General features: G+C 36.3%; 1 protein-coding gene and 1 pseudogene across 7 annotated transcripts in view; one reads left to right on the top strand and one right to left on the bottom strand.

Annotated features, from left to right (window-relative positions):
- Positions 1-16,986, top strand: part of DLG2 (discs large MAGUK scaffold protein 2) — a 2,237,713-nt gene that overhangs the window by 1,053,386 nt on the left and 1,167,341 nt on the right. The gene's annotated exons all lie outside the window — the stretch shown is intronic.
- LOC111541006 lies at positions 9,745-9,925 on the bottom strand (annotated as a pseudogene).

Here is a 16,986-nt window from a genome sequence, read left to right as displayed (position 1 = left end):
AAGGAAGGAAGGAAGGAAGGAAGGAAGGAAGGAAGGAAGGAAGGAAGGAAGGAAGGAAAAGAAAGAGAGAAAAGAAAGAAAAGAAAGAGAGAAAAGAAAGAAAGAATTAGCCAGACCTGGTGACATACACCTGTAATCCCAGCTACTTATGAGGCTGAGGCGGGAGAATTGCTTGTACCTGGGAGGCAGAGGTTTCAGTGAGCCGAGATTGCACCATTGCACTACAACCTGGGCGACAAGAGCAAAACTCCGTCAAGAGAAAGGAAGAGAGAGAGAGAGACAGAGAGAGAGGAGAAGGAAAGAAATTTCAACAGAGTAAGTCTGATAATTGTTTCAGCTGATGAGAGAAGTTTGTAGGTTGCCTAACAAATGTTTTCTTTTTTCCTTAAAATTAGCTAATTGTAGGTGTTAATGTAGAAAAATATATATATTTTCCCCATGTGATTTAGTCAGATTCTTCAGAGTGGCTCCTATTTTTTCCATATTAATATTCCTTTAACTCTTACCTTTAAGATGCAATATTTTTGTTAGGTTTGTTTTGTTTCTCTGTGCTGTAGAGTTCAAACTTTTTAAAACTCAAATCATTTCTTTAAAGTAAAAAAAAAATCAGAGCAGCAAATTCTTATACCTCCTGCTTTAAAACCAGTCTTCAATCTGTGACTTTAAAACCAAGAAAGCATCTGGAGTATTTGGATGATTTTGTGATATTTCTTCTTTTATGCTTTTATTTATGGTTAAAGGAATCATAGTAAGCTTTCTTCGCCCAACCTTAAATAAAGCTTGAAACAACTTCAGGAAGAAATGAAATAGTAATAAACTGTGAAAGCTTCACTACCTTAAGAGTAAGATTGTGTTTTCTCTTTGCAAAATCTGTCTGTGCAGAGCCAGGAAGTTCCTGGTGTTTGTAGACTCTCCCACTGGATCTCACAGAAGGTTCAGTTGCTTGAATGTTTATTTCAATATGCAACAAATAAGCTTTTTTTTTTTTTTTTGAGAAAGGAACTTTATCTTTTCTTGAGGTAGCTCTGGATATGACTAACTCTTTCATTAAGGTACTATTGCCAAGCCAGGTGCAGTGGCTCATGCCTGTAATCTCAGCACTTTGGGAGGCCAAAGTGGGTGGATCACTTGAGCCCAAGAGGTTGAGACAATCCTGGGCAACATAGCGAAACCCTATCTCTCAAAATCTCAAAATAATGCAAAAATTAGCCCAGTATGGTGGCACGCACCTTTAGTCCCATTTCTCTGGAGGCAGAGGTAGGAGGATTGCATGAGCCTGGGTGGTGGAGGTCACAGTGAATAGAGATCACACCGCTGTGCTTCAGAAGTAGAGCTTTTTCTATCATAACTATATGTTCAAGATAGATATGAGACCCCCAAAATAAATCTAAAATGAGTATCATCTTAAATCTCCATATTACAAAGTGCTGCTGTAATTTTTTCAATGACCTACATTTTGTGATCTACTTTTTGCATGAAGGGTCATCTACATTATCCCAAATAACTTTCATAGCAGCAGTTGATATAAATGCTGAGTTTATATTTTGGAAAGGTGCCCAAATCCTGAGGTGGGAGGTTTGCTTTAAACCAGTAATGATCACATGATGTTTCATGCTCTGTTACTAAATAATACTTTATACCCAGTTGTATCCATGGAAACCTGCAACAGTTCCATAATTGCAATAGGCTCTAAACTAGTCCCTCTGTGGCAGGTCTCCAGTTTATCACTCACACTGCTATCAAAGTGATTTTTCTGCAAGACAAATATACCATGTCTTTTCCTATTTTATACCTCATAAATCCCAAACTGTTTGTTGTGCATGTCATTTAAAGTTTACATACACAAACACACACACACACACACACACACACACATGCACACACACATCTATATACACACACACATACATATATGGCCTAGTCTAATTTTCCAGCCTCATGTTCTACCAGTCCCACTCATATTTCAGCCACAATTTTTTTGGACTGCAATTTTGTTCTTTCATGTTGTTTTCTCATGCTTTCTTCTGTCTTTCATATTCTTTTTCTTCCTAGTAAATTCTCCACTCACTTTTGAAAAAACAATTTAAATTTCATTTTTTTGTGTGAGGACTTGGCTGGCATTCCAAATGGAATAGTTGTCTCTATGTGTCTAGATAAGACACATATAAGATGCTCAATAAATGTTGAGGCATGAATAAATGTTACATTAGAATGCCAGTCCTTGTTCTCTTGTCTTCTGGACTCTGTGAGGTCATCAACGGAGAAGAGAGGCTTGAGAAAAGAAAACCCACCCACACTTTAACTCTGCATTTCTTAACAGGGCTAAAAAAATCAGATCATTGCTTGTTATGGCATCTTCAATTCCTCCCTCCCATGTGTTTCATTCTTTTCATCCTACAAATGTGACCAATTATTTCCTATTCTAAAGATATAAAGTATTCTCTCAACCATTCTTTCCCTCCTCTATGCTACATGATTACTTGCACTACCATTCTCATGTAATTTCTTGAAATTAAAAAACATTGTATTGGCATTTATTGGGAAAATTGATAGATGTTAGATGGGAAAAGTAGTGTTCTGAAGTCAAATAAATTTAGAAAATATTCAATTAGGTAATGTTAAACAGGTTTCTTTGCTGAATAATTGCTCAGTCTTCAATATGCTAATGCTATCAAAGATGGGGCATGTTTCCTAACAAAATTGGCTATAGAGAGAATCTCTTTTTTTCTTTTTCTTTTTTTTTAATTATAATATTTTCAGTTCTGGGATACATGTGCAGAACCTGCAGGTTTGTTACATAGATATACACATGCCATGGTGGTTTGCTGCACCCATCAACCCATCATCTACATTAGGTATTTCTCCTACTGCTATCCCTCCCCTAGCCCCCAACCCCAGACAGGCCGTGGTGTGTGATGTTCCCTTCCCTGTGTCCATGTGTTCTTGTTGTTCAATTCCCACTTATGAATGAGAAGATGCGGTGTTTTGGTTTTCTATTCCTGTGTTAGTTTGCTGAGAATGATGGTTTCCATCTTCATCCATGTCCCTGCAAAGGACATAAACTCATCCTTTTTTATGACTGCATAGTATTCCATGGTGTATATGTGCCATGTTTTCTTTCTCCAGTCTATCATTGACTGGCATTTGGGTTGGTTCCAAGTCTTTGCTGTTGTGAACAGTGCTGCAATATACATGCATGTGCCTGTGTCTTTATAGCAGAATGATTTATAATCCTTTGGGTATATACCCAGTAATGGGATTGCTGGGTCAGATGGTATTTCTGGTTCTAGATCCTTGAGGAATCACCACTCTGTCTTCCACAATGGTTGAACTAATTTACACTCCTACCAATAGTGTAAAAGCGTTCCTGTTTCTTCACATCCTCTCCAGCATCTGTTGTTTCCTTTTTTTTTTTTTGAGATGGAGTCTTGCTCTGCTACCCAGGCTGGAGTGCAGTGGCATGATCTTGGCTCACTGTAACCTCCACCTCCCATGTTCAAATGATTATCTTGCCCCACCCTCCCAAGGAGCTAGGACTACAGGTATCCATGATCAGCCCAGCTATTATTATTATTATTTTTATTATTGCATTTTTAGTAGAGAAAGGGTTCCACAATGTTAGTCAGGATGGTCTTGATATCCTGACCTCGTGATCTGCGCGCCTTGGCCTCCCAAAGTGCTGGTATTACAGGCATGAGCCACTGCGCCTGGCCTGTTTCCTGACTTTTTAATGATCGCTATTCTAACTGGCATGAGATGGTATCTCATTGTGGTTTTGATTTGCATTTCTCTAATGACCGGTGATGATGAGCTTTCTTTCATATGTTTATTGGCCACATACATGTCTTGTTTTGAGAAGTGTCTGTTCATATTCTTTGCCCACTTTTTGATGGGGTTGTTTTTTTCTTGTAAATTTATTTAAGTTCCTTGTAGATTCTGGATATTAGCCCTTTGTCAGATGGGTAGATTGCAAAAATTTTCTCCTATTCTGTAGGTTGCCTGTTCACTCTGATGATAGTTTCTTTTGCTGTGCAGAAGCTCTTTAGTTTAATTAGATCCCATTTGTCAATTTTGGTTTTTGTTGTCATTGCTTTTGGTGTTTTAGTCATGAAGTCTTTGCCCATGCCTATGTCCTGAATGGTATTGCCTAGACTCTCAAGAGACTAGCATACTGCTGGTCTAACACTTGTTTCTTTCTGCTTTCTCATTGCTTATACTTTAATTTAGTGAGTTCTGGCTTATTGCCCACATCATATACCTTAAGCTATACTCTTAAATGTCCCCATAAGTAATTGAACCCTTAAATTAATGGATCTTAAGTCTTGATTACACTTGGCAACCCACCGGTGAGCTCTAAAATTCCTGCTGCCTTGGCTGGGTGCCATGGTTCACTCCTGTAATCTCAGCACTTTGGGAGGCGGAGGTGGGGGCAGATTGTTTGAGCCCAGGAGTTCAAGACCAGCCTGGGCAACATGGCAAGATCCCATCTCTACAAAAAATACAAAAATCAGCCTGGCATGGTGACTCGTGCCTGTGGTCCCAGCTACTCAGGAGGCTGAGGTGGGAGGATAGCTTGAACCCAGGAATCAGAGGTTGCAGTGAGTCAAGATCATGCCACTGCACTTCAGCCCGGGTGACACAGCAAGACTGTCTCCCAAAAAATAAATTTTAAAAATAATAAAATCCCTGCTCCTTGAGTCCTACCCCCACAGAGATTCTGATTTGATTGTGGACGCAAACTGGGTATCAGGAATTGTAAATGCTTCCCAGGTAATTCTAAGTGTAGCAAAGTTGGGAATCATCGCCTGGTGCCTCAAGCTGTTAGTTCATTCTTTTATTATTATTATTTTTTAATTTTTTTGAGATGGAGTCTTGCTCTGTTGCCTAGGCTGGAGTGCAGCAGTATGATCTTAACTCACTGCAACCTCCACCTCCCGGGTTCAAGAGATTCTCCTTCCTCAGCCTCCCCAGTAGCTGGGATTACAGGCATTTGCCGCCAGCAAATATTTGCATTTTTAGTAGAAGCAGGGTTTTCTCATGTTGACAAGGATGGTCTCAAACTCCTGACCTCAAGTGATCCTCTCACCTCTGCCTCCCAAAGTCCTGGGATTACAGGGGTGAGCCACTGCACCTGACTGTTCTTTCTTTTTTCTAAGTGCTGAGGAAAAAAACAAAAACAAAACAAAATAAAACAAAAAACAAGGCATGGTCTTTTGCATTTTCCCTGATCAATCTTATATAGTAGACAAAGACACACACACACACACACATACACACACACACACAGCAGTGTTTATAACAAAACTTTGGGGTAGAGGGGGACTATGAGCATGACAACAGCATGGAGTATGACAGTATGGTTGTTAAGGTAATTGCAGCAATACATCAGAGCTACTAATAGGAGGGAGCAGAGGATGAAAGATAACATTGGAGCAGGGCCTTCATACTGGACATTTTTATGTGGCACTAAATAAGGTGGACTCTATTGTGAGAGAAATAAGTAAGTATAGCAGTCTTTGAACCAGGGAGCTGCATAATCCAGTTTGCATTTTTGATTTGTCCCATCATTTTCTTCCCAATTTGCACCTCTTAGGAACAGGTCCAGATCTCATAGATATGCCCCATCACCCATCATTGGCTTTAAATTTCTGTTATTATTTGGTTAATTGGTATATCAATATCGTCTTTCAAAAGTTTGCGTAATCTATGAGAGGTGAACTTCTGCATTATTCATAGCTGTATAGTCCAGAGCATCCGTTGTGTAGAGAGAGATACAGCATCTATTGAGTAAATGCAACAGCAATATGAAGGTAAGGAACACCTTCATATGTTAGAGTATAGCACTTTACCAGTGACTTAAATCACAGTGTTTGGAATTAGATCTTTATTTTCTATTTTCTCTCTACAAGCCATTATTTCTCACCCCCAGAAAATAGAAAGTTAATATTTACAAGATGTCATTACAATTTTGTTACTCTAGATACTGTCAGATTAATTAATAATTGTGTGTTTATTGAGTGCCTGCCTATTCTATTACAAAGCATGAAGGCACTGTCAGGAATTTTAAAAGCTAAAGTTATGTCTCCTAATCTCAGAGCTTATTTACTTGGGAGGAAAAATGTGTCAAGCATAACCAACAGTTTAAGAACACTAAGAAAAAAAATGTACTAAGTATCCGAATATTTTGGAGAAGAATGGGATGTCTTGGGGCTTGCTGGGCAGCAATAATTGTGGCAAGTTTTCTGCCATTAACACATTTAAATGGTAATTCAGGAGCTGATCCCAAATGGACACTGTTCATTGCACACTAATTACTATTTGCCCTGCAGTGATTGTTATGTGTGACAGCAAGTGTAAATGCAAACCTAGATGCTTACCATTGCCCTTCCAACAGGGGAGGACATTGACTGATTATGCAAGTTGACGTGTCATGTTATTTCCTGTTTTCTCAGATAATATTTAAAGGTGAACATTTCCAAAGTGCATATCCATGCTTAGTAGAACTTTGACTCTATACAAATATTAAACGTAGGTGGTATGCTCCAGTTAGAAAAGACTGCAACATTTGCCTTGCACATGTGTATGGAAGTATGAGGAAATACCTCCAGTGAAATGTATTGTAAGAAATGAGTTTTAAAATAAATTCCATCTTGGTAATTTATTTCCATGTATATTTGGTCATTTGGGACAATTGTCTAATACCCATTGAGCTCTTCCAGTATGAAAAATCTTGTGCCATAGCCTGAGGTGACAGAGATGATTAAGACATGACCCCTGTTCTCAAAACTTCTGGCAAACAGAGGGACAGGTAAATATATAATTATAGAACATATTGATGCATGTTTTAATAGAAGAATGTGTAATTGATAAGACTCTCAAGACAAAAGATTAGGTTTGCATTAAGTATCACATCTTTTTTTAATTTCATTTTTTATGTTTTAACTCTCAACATTCTCTAGAAATCTAGACTTCTAGTTATAAGGGATTTGTTCTCCTCCTCTCACTCCTCGTACTGTGAAAAATGCTCACAACTTTTCACAGTACTGACTTTTCACAGGACTGAGCTTCTAGAGTGACTGACTGATCAATACCATACGCTGATGTTCATGGAGACAGAAGTACATTGTTTAAGACTCCATGATCTCATGCCTTCTTGCTTTTCTGATACACTTAAGGTGTAGAAATCATTAGCGAAGCTGAGAATCCCATTCTCTAGGTTTCTACTTCTCCATAGGCAATTCCCAAATATTTCTCCAGATTTGCTATCCCTGTAGACCCACAGACCTTTATTTTCATTTCAAGCTCCTACAGTCTCCCCTACTCACCTTCCAGCATCCTAAAGACACTATCTCTTTCTTCTTTACCTTCTACCCGTCAGCCACAACCTCTCCACTCCCTCTCCAAAGTCAGGATACCTAGAATACTGCTTTGCAAGTGTTACCAGACCCCACCACTTACCAGAAGTTATTCTTTGGGTAGGGGGTTTCCTCACTATTGTCCCTTCTGTGATCGCCAGAAAGGGGTCCCGATCCAGACCCCAAGAGAGGGTTCTTGGATCTCAGGCAAGAAAGAATTCAGGGCGAGTCTATAGAGTAAAGTGAAAGCAAGTTTATTAAGAAAGTAAAGGAATAAAAGAATGGCTGCTTCATAGATAAAGCAGCCCCAAAGGCTGCTGGTTGCCCATGTTTTTATGGGTTTGTGTGTGTGTGTGTGTGTGTGTGTGTGTGTTTTAATATGCTAGACAAAGGTTACCATCTTGGTTTGCAAACTGTCTTATCAGCAAAGTCTTTATGACCTGTATCTTGTGCCAATCTCCTATCTTATCCTGTGACTTAGAATGCTTTAACTTACTGGGAATGCAGCCCAGCAGACCTTAACCTCATTTTACCCAGCCCATATTCAAAATGGAGTTGCTCTGGTTCAAATGCCTCTGACAAAAGGGCTTCAGAGTCTGTAAACTTAGGTTGAGTGTGTCCTGAGCCTTGTCAGAATCCAGAGGCAAGGGATAAATCATAGCTACCTGTTTGGAATTGGTGAGTAAGAAAAAATTTAATAATGTAAACCCAAATTCTAATTATCTTGCCACCATCACAGAAACACTAAGAATACAAAAGAATGATGATTCATTGTGCAAATGAGGTGGTTGGGGGTGGGGCTAAAACGAAGATGATGTGTGAGTAGGTTTTGGAAGATTAGTAGGAGTTGTTAGAAGGTTATTCTAAACACGGGAGACAGCATGGATTGAGGAGTGAAACTGCATCTTCTTATTCTCTGTGTCTCCAGTGTTTGGCACACAGTAGGTGATCAGTAAATGTTAGTTGAATGAAGAGGCAGAATAGTGAGGCATATTTAGGGAATGTCAATAAATTTGGTGAGCCTGGAACAGTGTGTGTGGGAGGAATGAAGAGGAATGATGCTGGGGTCATGGCATTCACAAAGCACATAGCTATCTAGGTCATCCTAAAACGTTTTGGCTTGTTAAGCAGAGGAGTGATGCTATCATAATAGGAAGTAAGAACAGAGTTAAATAGCAAAGACTGTGTAATATAATGAGCAAGATTTTCTTGGAGTTCTTTAGATTCATAGGACTGAAAGCCAAATTCTAGGAGTATTTTGCCGATCCCTGCAGGAGTGAATCTGACAGAGGAATAAACCTGCCCACTTAGTGATGTTGGGAGCTTGGAGCAAGTCTGCTATCAGATGCACTGGAGACCTTTAAATGCCAGAACTGCATTTTTAAAAACTAGAAAGACACATCTAAATCTTGTCAAGAATAAATATATTATTTTGTTTGTGAAAATAAACATTCATGAGAAAAAAATTAAAGTCATGACAAAAACATTTATATGGTAGGCTACATACATCATGAAGCTTGATTTACTGTTTTAATAGTAAAAAATGATAATAAATAAATAAAATTTACTGACTTTCTTGTCAGTTTTCAAACTTCATGACTTATACATTGTTAAATGTTTGATATAATATGACTTCTAGAGGATATATGAAGTGGTATATTCCTATAAATGTTGGCTCAGGGGTCATGGGAATGTGTAACAGAGATATCAGCTATAATGATGGAATGAGAGAAATCTTGGGTACCTTCTTTTCATCAGAAATTCTTCCAGAAAATACCTACATAATCAGTGGCGGAAAGACTCAGATCCTTTCTCAGTTAAAGCCAGAACACATAAGCCAAAGAAAATAAATTTGGGATTTTCTGACTCTGTAACTCAAGTTCCTTCTGCTACTTTCTAATCACAATAGCTGAAAGGGATTTGACCTCTCAAATTGCACAGACAAAAAGTTGTCACCTGGATATGTACTTCTTACACTCTGCCATAAAAACAGTGACCTGAACTAGACCAGGAGCAGTGAGCAATAAGATATTAGGAGGTTAAAGTTCCCTGGAAGAAAATGATTCAAGTGTCTGCAAAAAAGCGATTGAGTTTTCTGACTTTACGGATAAGCTTTGAAAACCCATCAAGGTGGGAAACCAAATATAAGATTACTGTATTATTACAGGAGTAATCAGATTTCAAGTCTTTGTACTTTTTTGGAGGATGGGGATGGCGAAGCATTAGTTAAGATAGTAATAAACCTTACATTTTATTAAAATATGAATGTATGATAAAATTTAAGAAGTAATCATTGAAATATTAGAAATACTGTATAAATGTCAAATTGGTAGAGGAATAAAATGTAAATATATAAAAATTTTTAATCAAAAAAGGCAATAAAGAATATGAAGCAAAAGTATATGACAAAAAACTTCAAATATAACAATACTCATACAAATATAAATAGATTAAATTTGCCAGTTAAAAGACAAAAATTGACATTTAAATGATTTTTAAAATCCACCTAATATGCCATTGGATGAGACAGAAGCCTACACTTGATCTCAGCCAAAAGGCTGAGAAGCGATGATACATGAGCCTAAAATATAAAGACTCAGAAAGTTTGAAAGTTAACAAATGGAACAAATATGTACTAGGCAAATGCTAATAAAATAAAGCTGAGGTAGCTTATAAATCTCAGGCAAAATTGACTTCAAGACAAAATAGACTATTAGAGTTAAAGAAGATCATGATATAATGATAACATGCTTATTTCATAAATATACATTATAAATTTATGTGCACTTAATAAAATATCCTTAGTGTATATAGACAGCACTCATAGAGAAAGTAATAAATCCACCATCACAATGAACAATTAATTACAAAATACTTTTTTTTTTTTTTGAGTCAGAATCTCACTCTGTCACGCAGGCTGTAGTGCAGTGGCACGATCTTGGCTCACTGCAACCTCTACCTCCCAGGTTCAAGTGATTCTGCTGCCTCAGCCACCCAAGTAGCTGGGATTACAGGCATGCACCATCATGCCCAGCTAGTTTTTATATTTTTAGTAGAGACAGGGTTTCACCATGTTGCCCGGCTGGTCTCAAACTCTTGGCCTCAAGTGATTCACTCATCTCTGCCTCCCAAAGTGTTAGGATTACAGGTGTAAGCCCACAACGTCAAGCTTATAAGATACTTTTTAATGTCAAGAGATAAAAAATTACTAATGTTGCAGAAGATTTCAACAATGCACTGCTATTTCTAATTGTATAGAGGACCATCTCCATGTAAAATACAAATAAAACAACAGCAATAAAATAAATTACATAGGAGTTAGTCAAACTAAATAAATGCAAAAAAGGATGTATAAACATTTATTGAAATTTACCAAAGAAGACTTAAATACAATGGTGTGCTATGGTCATGGATATAAATATTCAATAGAATAAAGATATTCCTTCCAAATTGATCTTTAGATTCAATGCAATTCCTGCAAAAATCTTAACAGGACTTTTTGAGGAGCTGAACAACCTGATGAAAATGTACATGAAAAGAGCATAGGGTAAGGAATACCCATGATACTCCCAAGAAGAAAAGTCAGGTGGGGGTACCTGGCCTAGCAGACATCAATTATACTAAAACAATTCTGATGACAGTGTGGTTTCAGGATTAGATAAGCATATTGACTAAACAAACCAAAGGATCTTGAAACAGAAGGTAAGTTCACCAGTTCTAGAGCTAATTTACTAACCTATTCATGCCTCAATTTCCTTATTATTAAAAAAGTAATCCTAATAGTACCTACCTCATATATGAGGATTTAATGAGTTAATTAAATAGTTCTGGGACAATTATATATAATATGAAAAATCAAATTCCTATCTCACATACATAAAAATGAACAAACTTTTGATTAAATACATAAATAAAAATGCAAAATATTAAACATTTTAACAAATATATAGCATAATATTATGACTCTGTCATTAGGAAGCGTATCTTTAAAAAATCATGAACCCATAATTGAAAGATGTTGAACTCAATTACATTAAAGGAATGCTGGGCCAGGTACGGTGGCTCAGGCTTGTAATCCCAGCACTTTGGGAGGCCAAGGCAGGAAGATTACTTGAGGCCAGGAGTTTGAGACTAGTTTGAACAACATAGCAGGTACCCAGCTCTGCAAAAAAATAAAAATTAGCCAGGCCTGGTGACACCAACCTGTAGTCCCAGTTACTTGGGAGCCTGAGACTGGAGGATCACTTGATCCAAGATATTTGAGATTATACTGAGCTATGAATATATGAAGAACTCTTGTAGGTCAATAAAAATAAATATAAATAATACAACAGAAAAATGGTCAGCAGACATCATCAAACATTTCAAAAGATAAGGTAAACAAATAGTGAATACTTACACAGTATAACAAAATGCCAGCCTACACATATAAGAAAGGAATCCAAATTAAGCCCAATATCATTTTATACTCAATTACAAAGGTATGAAATTAGGAAGCCTGATACTGTAAAATGCTATTGGGGTTGTTTATTTTATACTACTGGTGTGTGTAACCATTTTAGAAAACAAATTGACATTATTTTATAAAGCAAATTAGCAAAATTGCTATGACATTATGACATAGCAATTTTACTCCTAGATATATATACCATAGAAAAATGATCGTAAATGTCCATTGCCCATAGTATCTTTGCTTTTAAAAGGAAAAAGTAAAACACGATGTGAACACAATACAAATTTATATCAACAAGAGAATAAAAATATAATTTATGGAATATCCACGTAATAGAATAATATATAGCATTAAAAATAAACATGAGTGAATCTTTGAAACATAAAATCGTATGGAATCATAATGTTGAGCAAGTCAAGGAAAATGATATATAGTATGATAACACTTTTATGAAGGTCAAAAACAAGCACATTTGAACAATATATTAATATTTTGGGGTGGATTTCTATATGTATACTAAAACCATACAATGAAAAAAGGAATGCTAAGAAATTTAGGAGAGTTGTTAAATCATAAGAGATACAGAGATATAAGAATGAAGCAGAACCCATACAAGAATATTTATCATTCAGATTTTAAAGTTGATATTAATTTCATTACTGTGCTTCAAGACTTTCCCTTACATTGCATGTATTCTTTTGCATACATCAAACTTATAGTCAAAAAACATAACATTAGGGTATGTTAAGGTAGAAAGTTTTTCTGTTTGACTTAACCCTTAAAACAAAAATGGACCTTGTAAGAATTTGTCTTTTCATTTCACTGTAGTTGCCTGAAAGTGGACTTGAGTTTTACTGTAAAGAGATGACAGACATGAAATGCAGCTCTTTCAAACAAAGCATTTGTTCATAGTGACATATCTTCTGCATCTGTGATAGCAGATGCTTTTAAAAGCAACAAGGAGAGGGAGCAGTGGTGGGTGGAATTAGAACCAAATGCTTATATTCATATGCTGCCATGTGAAGCAGATCGGCCATACTGCTTTCAGATACACTTAAGAACAATCTTATCTTAGTTGGAATTGAAAGATCTGGGACCACTGAACTGTCATTGATAGGATCTGCCACCACTCTGAGTATTTCAATGATGAAATGAAGCATAAAAATGACGAAATCATCAGGTTAGAACAGACCTCAAAAGGAAGCTTGAAGTTCTCATTACTTTCTTTTATTGGGTCAAGCATAAGCAAAACCATGAAATTGACATTTCTTACTCTTGACAGCATCTGATATTAGGCAGCTCCTTTAGGAAAGATGAAAGAGAATCAAGAAGACACCTGACCCTTAGCTGAACTACTTACTGCAACACCTGTACTAACCCGCAAGGATAAGATTGTGTCGAATTTAAATCCGACTTTCTGCCATTCCCATTCAAGCCTCTTTTTGTTCATCTTGACCTTATTTTAACAGGACATCTAGTCTCATAATTTATGAAATAGTCTTTTCTATAGTAGGAAGGTTGTAAAGTCACCCCTCAGTTCTTTGCTGCTGTGATTCATTGCTAGACATATAGCTAGAGCTACAGATGTTAATATATATGAATAAACACAAGTTTATATCTGTAACTGGCCCATAATTTATTGCCACCATGTAATTATGGTTATGCTTCCTTAATTATAGTATTATTATTTTTATGTTGGAAAACATTGACTCTTTTAACTTAAAATACGTGTATAGATGTATTATATATATGTATGTAGTTGTATGTATATATTACATATGTATTCATATATATGTATGAATATATTATATATGTATTTTGACTTAAAATACATACATATACATGCATATATAATATATATATTTTAAGTTAAAATATATATAAAATGAAAGAGTTTTCCCTAAAAATATATATATAGTCCTAACGCTGTAGTAGTTAGGACTTTTTAGTAGTAAATACATATATATTTTACATATATAGTAGTAAATACATATATATTTTAGTAGTAAAATACATATATATTTTAAGTTAAAAAATATGTATTTATTTGCCACCTTCAAGATTAGTATAATTTTTAGCCCTGCAATTCAAGTCCCTGATAAACTTAATGAATCTTTCTAAAGTATAATTTTCATTACCTTACATTTCTACTCAAGAACTTATCCTGGTTTTCAAGTATTTATTCAATAAAATTCAACTTCTCAGATAGAATTCAAAGCTATAGTTCGTCTCACCTAACTTTATCTTGCTAGCCTTTCTTTCTTATCTGACGGGCCTGAGTTTAATTCATTGTCCTGCCACTTTCTATCAGATTCCAGTTACTTTAACTGAGAGTTCTAATTTCTTTGTGAATATGAGCACTAAATCAATGTTGATATTTTTAAAACAGTTTTCCCTTAAAAGATGGCTAGATTAGCTTTTTTTCTCCTCTTCCTCCTCCTCCTCCTCCTTCTTCTTCTTTCTTCTTCTTTCTTCTTCTTCCTTCTTCTTCTTTCTTCTTTTTCTTCTTTCTTCTTTCATCCTTTTTTAAGACCAAGTCTGACTATGTCGCCAGGCTAGAGTGCAGTGGTGCAATCTCGGCTTACTGAAACCTCTGCCTCCCGGGTTCAAGCGATTCTCCTGCTTCAGCCTCCCGAGTAGCTAGGACTACAGGCGCATGCCAGCATATCCAGCTAATTTGTGTATTTTTAGTGGAGATAGAGTTTTACCATATTGGCCAGGATGGTCTTGATCTCTTGACCTTGTGATCCACCCACCTCGGCCTCCCAAAGTGCTGGAATTATGGACATTAAATTAACTTTTAAAAATAATTAATACTGAGATTTTTCTTGAAATTCAGCATAGATTTTGCATGAGAGACATTATAAAGTTGGAATAGTAATGTCTATCATATTTTTAAGGTTAAATTAAATTTGAGAAATAGCTTAGCAGAGTTGCCCCATAGTTTGTGCCCAATAATTTCTTTAAAATGACTCTTATCCTCTTTCCATGTTCCTTTAGGGAAAAGGAAAATGTATATGTAAAGTCCTAATGCTGGAGGAATAATCACAAGAATGGTTTATAGAGGAAATAAATATAGTATCTGGTGATGCGATTTTCATTTTTTAAGAAAGACCTGACTGGAATGAGGAAAATCAGAGAGAGAAAAACTGACTCCAGCAGACTTCCAAAGATGGAATGTCTTTTGTATTCGTGTCATAATTTATATCATAGGCCAATAAAGGAAAGTTCCAAACTGAAAAAAGACTACTGAACTTCTCATAATTATTGTTTGCTAACATGGTTCTTCAATTCATCAAAAATTTGTAAAAGGAAATAAAATAATGAGTTCCACCATAAAAAAAAAGGGAGAGCAGCTGTTTAACCACAAATACTGGAGTCATTTTGTGTAAAGACAGAATGGCTTTTTCATGCTTCTCTCAAAGAGAAGATCTTTCATTAACTGGTGTTAGCACTTCTGAAAATACCCTCTCTACTACTGAAACTCTATTAGTTGAACACAGTATTCTGAGTATTCTTTACAGTTAGGCTACCTGATGGTAAAAGGAATTTTTATACTTTATCGTATGTATTTTGCAGACAGCAGGTAACAACTGAATATAAAAGAAGCATCTGACCCCTTAGCAGGCAACTCCTAAAGTGAATTGAAGTGAATGATTTATCTTGCATAGGGTAAGGATGAAATTGAAACCCAAATACTATATTCATGCCAAAGGAACTATAATGTCCAAATAGCTTGCTGTTCCTTTCCACATTTTAGTGTTTCAATGGGGATTCTTTCAGTCTTTCAAAATATGAGGAGACAGAACTGAATGAGAGTATAGCAGCAGCTTGCTGCCTTTTACTCGCAGCTAGAAGGCGTGTTGAATCCTTATAGGTTGACCTCTTGAATGGGCTGCTCACTGGGACCCAAATCACACAGAGCCTGTGAACTGCTTTAATATACTCTTGTTTAAATGTTTGCACCAGAGGACCAAAGACAGAGGAGGGCGAACACATGTTTCAAGAGTTCTGTAAGAGGTAATGTAGTGTGAGATTAAGACTGTAAGTACAAGTGAAAGAGTTAGCAATTTGTTTGGAGACTGGTTTTATCTTAAAAATCCATGCAAATTTTACAGTCCAGACCTTAGATTATTTATATTTGTTTTAATACACATTTTTTTTCTCCATATCTTAAGCATTATTTATGACCCAGGAAAATGTCTGAGGCTTGATGGAACCCACAGCATATTACTGCAAACCCTTGGTATATTGCATTTGGAAATACACACTTTAATCGATTACTGAGGATTGAAGGTGCTCATACTATTTCCTCATTTAAATCAGTAGCCCAGTTCCTCCCCTGAGTTCTGGAAGTCTGCCAACAAGACATATTCTACAGGATCTCAAACTTCACATGCACAAAACTTGTTCATCATCTTTTCCCTCCTTCTTTTATACTCACTTTCATGGTGAGTGGCACCTTCCAGGCACTCAGCTGCTCAAACCAGAAATTTGGGAGTTATCCCAGACATCACATTCTCCATCAGCCCCCACATTCCACCAGCCACCAAGTACTGTCAAGTATGCCTCCATCTGTTATTCTCTGTCTGCATTAACATTGCTTTAATTTAGCCCTTTATCATCCCTTGCCTAAATTATTCTTATAGGAATCACTTAACTGGTCTGTTCTTCTACCTACTTCCTGAATACTTTCCTAGTTTATGGCTGCCCAATACTTCATGATATAGTCCAAACTCCTCAGCATATCATAACCTTTATCATAAGCAACTTATCCATATCCCACAGACTCACCTTGCCAATCTCCCCAATTCTTATCATATTATTGTAACATATACTTAATATCTTCACACTGGTCATTCTTTCTCATGCTTCTGGGCCCTTGCACATATATGCTATTCTTGGAATGTTCTCCCTCCCCTTTTTTCAATGCATTATCAATTACTACTAATCTTTCATTATAGTTTAGCAATGGAACTATTGAAAGTTTTTCTTTCTTCTTCAGCAAAAACCACAGTAGTTTTTATACTGCTTCTCACAGGAAGCCATAAACTTTTGGCACTGTGTATTATTGAGTTTTAAATAAAAGTGCAGTTGGTTAAGGTCTTATTGAAAAACTGTATTTTTACAAAAGAAAAATCATGGGATCCTTTTTATACTACCAAAGGTTAGGATTAG

Source organism: Piliocolobus tephrosceles, chromosome 13 (genome assembly GCF_002776525.5).
Source record: "Piliocolobus tephrosceles isolate RC106 chromosome 13, ASM277652v3, whole genome shotgun sequence".
NCBI lineage: Eukaryota > Metazoa > Chordata > Mammalia > Primates > Cercopithecidae > Piliocolobus > Piliocolobus tephrosceles.
This window is presented reverse-complemented; position numbering and strand designations above follow the sequence as displayed.